The sequence below is a fragment of the Neovison vison genome, chromosome 1 (genome assembly GCF_020171115.1).
Source record: "Neovison vison isolate M4711 chromosome 1, ASM_NN_V1, whole genome shotgun sequence".
In the NCBI taxonomy this organism is placed as follows: Eukaryota; Metazoa; Chordata; class Mammalia; order Carnivora; family Mustelidae; genus Neogale; species Neogale vison.
In genome coordinates, this window is record NC_058091.1 from 99743663 (window position 1) to 99755602 (window position 11940).

Consider the following 11940-nt stretch of genomic DNA (forward strand, 5'->3'; position numbering starts at 1 on the left):
GGGCTAGGACACCTCAGTTCACACACGCAGGTCCTCCCTGGCCTCAGGCTCCTGGGTCAGTCCACATGAAACATCTCCCCAGGAAACCAAACACTGCTGGCTCAAGCCCACACTGAGCTGTTAGAAGGTGGGCTTCTGAGGATTTGTGGTCTCTGCCACAAGCCTCCCCATTCTTTAGCTCTTTCCATGTGATGAAAATCTACTTTCCAAGTAAAATTAACTCTGAAACCAGAGAGCTATGAGAAAGCTGTTTCGAGGCTAATGCTTTTCCTGAATTATGCATTTGAAATCCTTGGTTGTCTTTTACAGTGAGCATCAAATTTTTACCCTGGCATAGCCTCTCTCCCACTGTCCATGCAGTTACTATCATTTGAATTCCTGCCTCCCTGAATAACTTTGTAATCTGGAGTTTTCCAATGACACATTTGATAAATTTTAAAAATATTTTCCATTTTTTCCTTGTTATAAAAGCAATGCCCATTCATTGTAGAAGACTTTGTAAATACTTTAAGAGCAGAAAGAAGAAGATAAAGTTCACTCATTATCCTATCACTCACTGGTGGCCACTTGCATGTTTTATCTTAACCCGGCCACATCTTTTTGAAGCTGACTGACCAGATTTTCTCAAAGTTCTCAGGCCTGCTATTCCCTCCCACCTCTGTCCTTTTTTTTCTTCCTTCGGCACTTCCCCCCACCATTTTCCTTTATGTCTGCTATTCATCACTAAGTAACAAACAGCTCTCCCAAATTATAATTTTAAATCTCCTTATATTTTATTAACTCAGAAAATTTAGGTGTAAGAGGTCCATAGGTGAAGACCTGAATTTGTTCCTCAGATTCGATAAAAAAGGTAAACTACTAGCACAAGTTATCTGAGGGATGGATTGCGTGAGACATGGGACAGAATCACTTCCTGGCACTATCCCCAAAATGCTCTCTCCCCAGTTCTGCAGAGTCACCAGTCTGGAAGCGCAAAAGCTATTTACTGTGTCCTAATAATAATGACACATAGATATAGAGTACTTACCATGCACCAAGCCCTGTTAGAAGTACTTTGTATGGATTAACTCATTCAGCTTTTACACTAGTCCTGCATCAGAAGTACTAGTGATACTGGGCACCTGGGTGGCTCAGTCGGTTGAGGATCTGACTCTTGATTTCAGCTTAGGTCATGATCTCAGGGTCCTGGGATCGAGCCCTGCGTGGAGCCCCACATCAGGCTCTGCCATCAGCAGGGAGTCTGCTTGAGAATTCTCTCCCTCTCCCTCTGTCCCTTTCCCTGCTTACACTCTTTTGCTGTCAAATAAATAAATCTTAAAAAAAAAGAAAAAAAGAAGTACTAGTGATATCACCCTATTTTGCAGAGGAGGACACTGAGGCACAGAAAGATTAAGTGACTTGTTCAATGTCCCAAAGTTACTAAGAAACAGAGCTTGGATTTGAACCCTGGTGGTCTGTTTCCAGAATCTATAGTTTCAAACCACTGTGCTACCCTGAATCCAGGATACTTCCTATTCTGCAAGTTGTGATTTCTACAGCATGGGATGTGAGACACAACTTAAGGCAGTTCGTGGAGAAATGTTTAAATATTTTGTTTATTTTTATTAGTTACTTACTTATTAATTAACTAATATTATACTTTAATGTGTATTAGAAAAATATCTTTCACAAGTGTGGTATCACAAACATTATTGCTTAGAATGAATAAAATTTAAAGTCAATTTCAAGAAAATTATTCAAAATAGTACAAAGGGTATGTAAAGGTTGCAAAAACAAATTGTAGCTCTTATACCCAATGCCTCAGCCATGGGCTGGCGGCGTGATAGGCAAATAGACCTCTCTCACTGAAGTGCACCAGAATCTGTCCCGAAGGAGTCAGAGTCCAGAGGGACAGTGTTCTGGCCACTCAGATAGCCATTTGTAGTAGATAAATAAACATGTACTCGGTCTGCCCCTCCTTGGAATTTATATTTCCCTGACTTGATGCTATGATCCTATAAAGCTCCTGGCTATACAGAAGTTGAAGAAGTTTTTCAGTTTTGTATAAGGTCCTCTTTATGACAATGCAAGAGGTATTTTTTTCTTTAGTTTCAATTACAGGAATAATAGACTTTTATTTTGGGAAATCTTGAATACATTGTTTTGCTACAATAAATCTTAGAGTACAACTAGCAGCCCATTGTCTTAGTAATTATCAGCTTTCATACCTTGGATGTATAGAATTTGACTATGCCTCATCTTATCACTTTCCTTCATTCTTTATTCACAATTATTTTCTTCCAGGGCATATAGATCTATATAATACACTTTATATGTTGTGTGGAATAAAACAAAAGCAAAAAAAACCCCAAAAAACTAGTATTCCCCAAATACTAAATGTTAAGTGGATTGTGACTCAAATCAGCAGTTGCAAGGAAAATGTAGAATTTTTTCCCCCATCAGTCACAATTAATTTGCCTTTGTGGGGCAAACCTAATTCAGGAGTCTTTTCCAATCCTCCAGAATATATATTCACAGTGCATTTGACAGCATCTTTTTTCCTTTCCTGCCTCATATCACCATAATAGAACTAATTGCCTGAGTGTGGCGCTCAAGCAAGTGGACTTATCATTTTCCCCCCTACACAGATAGCCCAATCTATTTTAGACTGGGTCCAGGCATTTGTGAGCATGACTCTCTTGTTTTATTATAGTTCATGGTCAGTGTAGATGATTGATCTATTTAAAGTTAAAATACAAAAGCCTCTAAAGAAATTCCTAGTGCAAAGAAAGAAGCAAGAAAGCCTAAGTGTTGGTCAAAACATTTCCCTGAGGCTGCTAAGGGTGCAAATGAAGTCTCATTGCAAAACACTGAATGCTATTTTTGAGTTTTTTTTTTTTTTTTTCCTAATGAAAACTCTCCAGGACCCTGCGTGGTGAAGTTGGTTGAGGATCTGACTCTTGGTTTCAGCTTGGGTCATGATCTCAGGGTCATGAGATCAAGCCTCTCATTGGGCTTTGTGTTCACCATGGAGTCTGCTTAAGATTTCTCTCTCCCTCCACCCTGTATTCATGGGAATACAGGAAGACACATACCACCGGGACTCATGAAGGCAGGAGGACAAAGGCTTTCTGGATCTAACACAGCTGTGGCGTCCAAGCATCTAGGGCAGCGTTTCCCAAACTTCAGTAGGCAAATCACTTGGGAACCTCAGAATGCAGATTCTGATTTAAGTCTGGAATTTAAGTCTGAGTTTCTGCATTCCCAACAAGCTCCCAGTGATGTTGCTGCTGCTGGTCTGCAGACCACACTTGGGGGAGAGAGGATCTAAATTTCCTCTGTGTAAGAGTTACTCAAGTCCCTGTTTTTTCTCTGTCCTGTGTCTTTCACAAACTCCACAAGGGAAAAGACTGAATTACCTCAGTGTGATGAAAATCTAAGCACTCTTTAAAATACTCTTTTGTACCTTTGAAAGGTACCTTCTATAGAGCATTACTTACATAATCAGAAATGAAAATTATTTTATGTTATTTGTTACTAACAACATTATCACTTTGGCTGGGCAATGCTGGCCTTTCAGAAACCCAGAGCTGGTGAGAAAAATACAGATTTGAGAAGCAGAACACATCCTAAGGACAGAGCCAGCATCTTTGGAAGGAACTGTAGGATTCCCAAGGGGTCAACAAACTGCACCCAAACACCAAGATGTAGGGGCCACTTTTAGGGAACAGGCTTGAACCTTAACCTTGAGCAAGGCGATAGGGTCCACAGGGACCACCAACCTGATGCAAAAAGTCTTATTAAGCCATACACCCTAAATGACCAATGGGATCCTTACAACCAGGCACAGTTCTGAAGATTACCAAAAAAGTAAAATTCCCTGTGTCCCCATACTCTGCCCTATGACTATAGACCCTCCCACCCTCCACTGCCTCAAGGCTCACAGTCTCTCCTTTGCTGTCCTTCCTGTGGCTCCCTCCATCTCCTTTGCTCTGCCTTGGGTGAATTCTGTCACCACCCATGCCAGGGTCCCCATGCAATCCACAAAAGACTCCCTCTCCTGAACTGAGATCTCTCATGTTCTTTTCTGTCGGTGGGTGGGTCCAACCCTGCACTGCAGCTTGGGAGAATTAATAAGGGGAAATCTCCTTTAGAATGGAATTGGGAGGCTGCAAGGAGGAGCTCCCATGCCCTATCACTCATTATCAGTTGCAAGTCCAACAGGAAGAGTTGGACTTTGCATGTGTTTTCTACTTTACTACCTCTGCAGGAAGAAGAATGGTTTTTCCTTCTCCCAGCAGCAATGGTTCAGCCCATGAGAGACTGTCACAACTCAGTAAAAGCCGCTGTGCATTAGACTCTCGGTTTACTCCAATGGACTTCTTGTTTATAACAGCCTTCCCAACAAACCTCTTTGCTCTAGAAAAGAATCCTCTTCTCCTTCATTCTGGGGATCTGCCCAGGGTTTTGCTGTAGCTTCTTTGCTCTGGATGGCAATTCTCTGCTATTCCCAAATAAACCCATCTTTCGCCAGTAAAAGAGCTGGCAAAGAGTTTTATTTTTGAAGTTTAACAGTTCATCTGGGCTCACTTTGGAAGGTAGTCAGAGAGCTTTGTCGTTCTACGAGGGCTACCTTCTTTAGCTATGCTTGCCATGACCCTGATGCCTGCCTTGCATGGGGACACAGTGAGAGGAAGCAAGAGAGGGTCATCTGAGAGTGTGCATAGGACCTAGAGGCAGCCTGATGGTAATTAAAGGTGCTAATATAATATTTCTTCAGATTTGAACTAATTACTGGCTTAGGGCTTAACCAGAACAACATGGTATGTTTTACCAGCCATTTCTATTTTATACCAAGTAACATTAGAGAAACAAATGCTGAATATCATACAGTTGGGTGTAAATCGGCTTTTAGCCCTCCCCCCCTTTAAGAAAAAAAGATTTTATGTATTTATTCATGAGGGACAGAGAGATAGAGAGAGGCAGAGGGAGAAGGGGGCTGCCTGATACTGGACTCAATCGCAGGACTCTGGGATCATGACCTGAGCTGAAGGCCAACCGAGCCATCCAGGTGCCCCTAGTCCTCCCCTTCTTTCCAAGCTCAAGTTCAACTGAGAACTACTTGAAAGAATGGTCCAAAGACCCCAGCCTCTCAGGGTTTTAGAGCTGAAGGGTGGGTCCACTGTGCTAGGCTTCTGTGTTTCAGTACAAGAAAAGTGGCTCTCCTTAGCCTGGGGCCTTGCCCTCCTAGAAGGTCATTAGTTTTTAAGATCAGTTGCAAGAAGCTGCTTTCTGGACTCATGGGACTGGGAAATCTGCCGATCCTGTCTCAAGTGGACCCCCTACCTCACCTCCCAAACCCTAATTGACCTCACGTACAAAATGCACTTGGCTGAAGACTGACCCTAAGGGTCTGCCTTCAATGCTGCCCTTTACAAGGTTCTGACAACACAACACCATTTTCCCTGTTGGGGGTGCTCAGAGCACACATATGCTGCTAGAAGCATTTTATGAGCTGCTGAGAGTTTCAGACAGCTAGGGCAGGGATGAGAACTCAGCAGTATTTACCAGTTCAGCACAGAAATAATTTCTATCACATGGTATAGACCTTATCCCATTGTGATGAGACAACTGGTCTGTGTGGCTATTTATCATTGGGTCATTAAATATGAGTCATGTTGGTTTGTTTTGCTGACATTCCCACTTCATCCCTGAAAACCCTCAAACACCAGCGGTTGACGTAATAAAGACTTTTCATGGTGGCTTGAGGGTATTTACTTCCTTCACTTCCTTTTAAAAAAAAAGGAGGAAAGTCAGTGTGCCTCTAGGGGGAAGGACAGAGGGGAAAAATCTCTGAAGTTGTGGCAGAGCTAACTACTGTCTTTGGAAAATGACAAATGTCTAATGGGCAATTTTTTCTTTTTTAAGATTTTACTTATTTATTTGACAGAGAGAGATACACAAGAGAAAGGGAACACAAGCAGGGAGATGGGGAGAGGGAGAAGTAGGCTTTCCGTGGAGCAGGGAGCCCAATGCGGGGCTCGATCCCAGGATCCTGGGATTGTGACCTGAGACCCTTAACTACTGAGCCACCCAGGCACCCCAATGAGTGATTTTTTTAAATGTATGCTGTAGATGTGGGATGCAAACTCCCTCTGGCATCTCTACTCTAAAATCTTCCGTAAAATATATGGTACTCACTAATGGTTTCGTGTGAATGGAGAATTTAAGAGCACGTGGAGATCTGCATGTTCTGGGACGTGAAGAGAAGAGCTGGACAGCCCTCTTGAGCGCAGGGGCTGGAAGACAGGGGCCCCTGGCTGTATTCGCCCAGGTGGTGTACTTTTGGGGAGGTGCTACTCACACTGTAATATAGACAAATGTTGCCCCCAACGTTGTGATACTCTCAATCTGCACAACCAGCTGTATTGGCCTGAAATACAGGGGTAGACTGTGCTTTTTTATATCCATACATTTATAGAGCATTTCCTGGGTATATGGCTAGGATTTTATCCTTGCCCTAGAGTTTCTTCTATGCTTCAGGGAAGGCAAAATGAAATGCAAAGATAAAAATGGAAGGTGGCAGTGCTAAGTGTTACATGAATAATGCAGAAAACTCTTCTGAGAAATACCAGTCCTATGAGATGCTCTGTGAAAAGTGTCCTGAGACCAATTAAGTTGGGGAAACACTCATATTCAGACCTTTCCTTGGAGGTTCTTCATGCACACAAGTGTATTAAAAGATCCCATCATTATATAATCTGCACATCATCTGTTAGCTCAGAGTTCCTCATTTATTTCAACATGGAACATGTTTTTGTGTAACATCTATTAACATTCCAAGAAAATGGGGAGGAGCTTCTGTTGTAGAAGGTACATGCTGAGGATTTAGGGTAGGAAGGAATCACTTTGGGCTGGATTTACGGTTCTATGGAAGCATTTCAGGGAGGCAAAGGAAAAGTACACAGCCCTAAGAAATAGGCAACAGGTAGGTGAACAGAACCAGGGTGGAAAAAGAATGATCTGGAATCATTAGAGCAAGGCAGGAAGGTAGGAACACATAGGTGAGTTTAAAGACCTTTGAGCCTTAACTTGGGAAGAGGCTGGGAAAAAAAGTTGAAGAGGTAAGTAGGAACCAGATTTTGAGAGTAATAAATGTAGGCTGGAACTTTAACTTCATTCTGTACATGCAGGTAAATACAAGTTTATTTTTAGAACAGTTTTTGCATGGAAAATTGCCACATACCAAGCAATATAGAAGGTTGTTAGAGGTGTGAAATTTATTAAACAAAGGAGGCCATTAGACCGAGGTGGGCTCTAATACCTTGGTGGCTGGTCTACATAACAAACCAAGATCTAGGTCTATAAATGTCTCAAGGTTATGAAATCAACACGCTAAGGACAACCAATCACAAAGAGCCAAATAGGCCTTAGGTTATAGCCAGTCAATGATTTCCTTCTTCGGCCTTTTCTCTATAAAAAGCCTCCCTTGGCTCCTGTGTGTGTGTGTGGGGGGGGCAGATACTTCTAACCCCTTTGGGTGTGGTGCTGCCTGATACAAATTGATATGTATTCAGATAAACTCTTAACATGTTTAATATGCCTCAGGTTATTCTGATGGAGAAGGACTCGGTAGAAATGAGAGTTATTCAGAGCCCAAAAAGAAGATGAGAAGACCAAGGTCAGGGCAGTGGACAGTAAGAGGGGATGTGGAGAACCCAACAGAGAGAGAACTAACTGGTCACACTGGCAGGGAGGGGGGAAGAAAGGGGGGCTGCCACAAATGACTCCAGGGTAAAAGGAGAAAAAAAAAAAAACAGGCTAAAGGGAGAGCAAGCAGATCTGAGAAGGGCAGGGCAAGTGTCACCTTGGCCTTTGTTTCAAGGTCAGTGGTTTAATAGTGTCTGGCTCAAATATAGTCTCTGGCTCCTTCCTGTGCCACATGAACAGGAGATCTGGCTGCAACTATACTTCTCAGTGCATTCAAACTGAAGTTATAGATAGTCAAGTCCAAGCTGACTTTAACCAAGATCGAAGACATTCAGAGTCCCGGTCTTGAATTAAACTCCCTTAGCTTTCCCTAGCAGTTATAGTACCCTCCAATGTTCGAGCGCCCGCTGTGTGGCTGGCATATGCTAGATATTTACATACATTACCTTTTCATTTTCACAATAACCATACAAGGCAGACTTTACTGATTTCCTTTTCAAAAAACGGCATCTTAATAAGTGTTGGTTAATGCAGAGTCCCCCCCCCATTTATTTGCATTGGAAGTCTAAGGTTCACAGAGGTAAAGTATATTATCCACGATCACACAGCTAGGATGTGAGCCCAGGTCTGACAGACTCTGAGTCCTGTGCTATTTCCAGCACACTTCCTGACTCTGACTGAAAATACTCATCTCATCCTGATGTTCCTTCTTCTTTTAACGTATACTCTGCATTCTGGCTTCACTTACTTCGATTATCTACTGCTCTAAATAGCAGCTCAAAATCACCCACCTCATGTACATTTTCTCACTTTCCCATCCTTGATCCTGCTTAACTCTTACCCGATTCTGTATTTCTGGTACAATAACATCAGGTACTGTTAACTAACATCTTATTACAATAGGGAGTAAATCCTTTTGAAGCCGGAGGATTTATTCAGTCCCTGAAACATTAGCTGGGAAGCCCAGAGAGGTATTGTTGGTGGGTCCTAGGCAAAACCAGCTGGGAGTGCTCAAAGAAGAACCCGGTACTATGAAGATGTAGCCAGACCTGTCAGGGATCAGGCCAGGATGTGGGAACCAGTTTCATGGACCAAGAGTGATGCCAAGTGAGTCCACAGGGAACATTCCTGGGATCACATGAATGAATACCTGAGACTTAGTGCTGGGACAGGAGCAGGGCTCAGGTCTTGAACAGCCAGGGGCCACGCCATATGCATCTGAATGGACAGAGTGTAGGCTGCAAGATGTAATGGGAATCCATGCTCAGCCTGTTTTCTGAAGGGCAGCCTGTGATCTCCCCATGCAGAAGCTCAGTGGTGCAGCCTAACAAAGTCCCTCCAGGGCTTGGGCTGAGGCCTCTCTGAAGTCAGCCATCTTTGAATCAGCTCTTCTGGACTCGCTGTCACACTTCTATGGCAGTACCCTCCGTGTTTCAGGCCTCAGTGGTTCACCCTTCCATACAACCGCATCGTGCCTTTACTATGAATTTGGAGACTGTGCCTTGTGAGGATCAACTTCCTTCCTCTCCACGTTGGCAAATCTCTCAGTATTTTCATTTATCTCCCTCCTTCCTCTTCCCTCTGGGAGCTAACACTCGCAGCTCTGTTCCTGCTTCCCTGAGCGGCCCTTCTCTCACCTGCCTGTTCACTGTCTTCTCCCTCCACTTCTCTATATTACCCAGATTTCCTGTTTCTTAAAGGGGCTGCTTTTGATCTGCTTCTCTATTTAAGCTGTCACTTCTTTTCCTCTTTCCTTCTCCCAGTTTCTAGTCCCTCACCTCCAATTATCATGAAACCCTTTACCACTGGACTTCCGTCTTTCCTAGGACTTTTAAAAAAAGTCCTAGGAAAGAAATGCGTCTTTCCTAGGACTCAGGTTGCTCCTGTGGACCCCTTTACCACGTCCCCCATGCTGAGACTCTCCCCTCTATGATGCTCAGTCCCCTGTGCCTCCCCTGCTCCTTGTTTGCTTTCTTCTCAGCTCCTCTTCCCACAGTCTGTGTGTAGACAAGTCTTAGCTTCTGGCCTGTCCTTCTTTCCTCTTTCCTTTTACTATCTCCCTAAGTGAGAATAAAACTTCCATGACTTAGACCACATATTCTGCACAGCATGGGGAGGCCTACTTCTCTGTCTCCAGCACAAACCTGCTAAATTCCAACTCTGCTCTTTCAGTTGGAGAAAAAGATTTTAATCCCACTGTCCTGAGTGGGCTTCAATTGGGCCATCATTCTCTACATGCCTGCCCTCCCCAACCTCAGGGAATAATCGTTATCCTAATTAAAGCTACTTTTAATGGGCAACTACTATGTACTGTAGGTCATTCACTCTAATGCCAATGATATCTCAATGAGGCAGGTTTTTTACTCCCATTTTATAAATGAGGAAGCTAAGGTCAATGATCTAACTTGCCCACATTCACCCAGCAGAGCTGGGATTCAAAGCCAGATATCAGTGAATCAACCAGTTAGCTTTTATACTTTGAGAAGAATTTAGGATAGTAGCTAAATGCATTGCCACTGATGCTAGATTACCTGGATTCCTACCTGGTTCTGCCACCTCCTAGCTGGTGACTTCAAGCCTGATACTTAACCTTGCCTGTGTTTCAATTTCCCAACCGATGGAATGGAGACAATGGTGTCCCATCTTGGGCAGTTCTGAGGTCACAGCAGGTAAGCACAGTATCTGGCACAGAGTAACTATGTGAGTGCAGGCTAGAATTATGCATACTTTATCACCTGTCACCCTATTTTTCATCCAGTGACTATCCTTACATTAAATATTTATTTATTTTGGAGAGCATGAGAAAGAGAGTGGGGAAGGGGGTGGAGGGAATAAGGGGGTGAAGGGGATGAGGGGAAAGAAAGAGAAACTCAAGCAGACTCCACACTGAGCATGGAGCATGACGTAAGGCTCAAGGTGGGGCTCGATCCCACAACTCTGAGATCAGGTCTGAGCTGAAACTAAGAGTTGGATGCTTAACGAACTGCCTCACCCAGGTGTCCCACGAGAATCTTAAGTAGGCTCCATGCCCAGCTGGGAGCCCACCATGGGGCTCAATCTCACAACCCTGAGATCATGACCTAAGCTGAAATCAAGAGTCAAACTCTAAATTGAGCCACCCAGGTGCCCCAATTACATTGATCTTTGACTGCATTCACAACATCCTTTTGACAAATACTGTCATTATTTTGGTGAAGACCAGTATTTGTTTCTCAAACACATAAATTTTCTAGTTTTACTGAAGTTGTCCACTGTGAATAAATGGGCATTGCCTAGCCTATTATACAGAATAAAAAGGATTTAACCATTCATTGGTTAAATTCATTAGGCATCACTTTGGATAACTCTTTAGAAAAGTAAGATTAAAAACTTTATTTCTATTATATGTTTAGGCAAAGCAGAGGTATTGTGAGGCTTGTAAAATAAAAAATAAAAGAAGGAAATGTATGCTACCAAACAGAACACAATCTATATCCATACTTTATCATTTAGAGCAGTGATTCCTACCTAGAGATGATTTTGCTGTCCCCCCATCCCCCAGGACACTTGGTAATGTCTGAAGACATTTCTGGTTGTCACAGCTTAGAGGATGGTCCTATTGGCATCTAGTGGGTAGAGGCAGGGATGCTGGTAAACACCTTATAATTCACAGGACACCCTCTCCCCATCAAAGAGTTATCTAATCTGAAATGTTCATAGTGCCAAGGTGGAAAAATCCTGATTTCAAGACAGAGACAGGATGGTTCAAACCGGTCTTGTAGTTTTTAGACCAGTTCTTGTTAAAAGCAAACAAAACTAAAAGTCACCACATGAAGTTTCTCTAAATTTCACAGGGATAGTGTTAGTGGCATCAACGGATGGTAATGTAACACCACTGCTGACTTTATTTTGGAGCACAGAGTTTAATTATATACGACAGCACCCCTGGAGAGATAAGAAAATTGTCATGATGGTACAAGAAGAAATAACCACCCTCCAAAGTCCTGGAAAACTTTTAACAACAAAAGTGGTAGCCAGCAGATAGCGAAGCAGATAACTGTCACCTTGTTTCAAAAACAGCAGAACCCTCATGGAGGCAACTGACATCAGCATGCTGTGTCAGAAGGACCTTGTCAAGTAAAGGCTGTAATTGCCAACAGGTTCCCTGGGCAAGAGGGAAGAGGAAAAACAGGAAAATTTAAAGTCCTCTGTGAATTGCTCTAACACAGAGCACAAAGGGGAGTGGATGTGACAGCTTTTAAGCTGACAGTT